We start from the raw sequence: 948 nt of genomic DNA, 5'->3' as shown, positions 1-948 counted from the left end.
AAGTGGTACACAAAACTGCAATTAAAAGTTTTGATCACTTAATCAGTGATATAAAAAGTCTGTCAGACAGAAAAATAAAATCTAAAAATAAAAAACTATCTCTGTGCCAATTTCTTTTATTCCTTAGAACAATTTCTGTTATTGTAATGACTTAAAGGTAGTTGCAGGAATTAATAATTCACCTTTGTGTACTTAAAAAAAACATATAAATGTTCAGCATGTAGCAATAGTTCCAAAATAATTTTTTATGTGAATATAAAATGACATAGTCCATCCCATTATGATTTATCGTGCAAAATGATCTATGGTTCATGAAACTAACCAACTAACTAATACCTAAAAGTCTTGTTGGCCCTTTATTTTCAGCTGAATGAAGTGTTGTCCAGATGTTTTACAGAGAGCTGTGTCTTCCCCGAGGATGAGCCCTTACTGAACTAATGATTGGAAGTGTTCATAATATGTCTTAATCACAGCTGACTTGGCTGCACTTTGATTTAGCGCAGAAAGAGCAGAACAAGCTGTTGAAAGCTTTATTCCAAGAGCTTTCATATGACAGCAGCATTTTAAATTGGTTTTCATCGATATTCATAGAACTTTAGTTTCAGAACTGATGTCAATTACATATTGCCAATCCATGGCATTGTATCAAATTCTTGTAGAAATGAAGAAGAGTGGAGACTGATAAAGATAGTTATTTTTTTGTATTTATTATTAAGTTATTTTTTGACATTAGCTAGTAATCAGACACACTGAAAGGAACTATAGAGATCCTAGCACAGGGCCTTGTGGTACTCTGTACTTCATTGGTAATTTATTAGATAGATGTGTATTGTTGTAATGTCGTTTTCTTCAATGTTATCGTACCTTAATATCACCATTTGCTGCCTTTCTTCTATGCAAGATCTTTTCCACTGATATCGAATCCCTCTGATGACATCTTCCACACCA

This window comes from Schistocerca americana, chromosome 1 (genome assembly GCF_021461395.2).
Source record: "Schistocerca americana isolate TAMUIC-IGC-003095 chromosome 1, iqSchAmer2.1, whole genome shotgun sequence".
In the NCBI taxonomy this organism is placed as follows: Eukaryota; Metazoa; Arthropoda; class Insecta; order Orthoptera; family Acrididae; genus Schistocerca; species Schistocerca americana.
Note: the sequence above shows the minus strand (reverse complement) of the source record.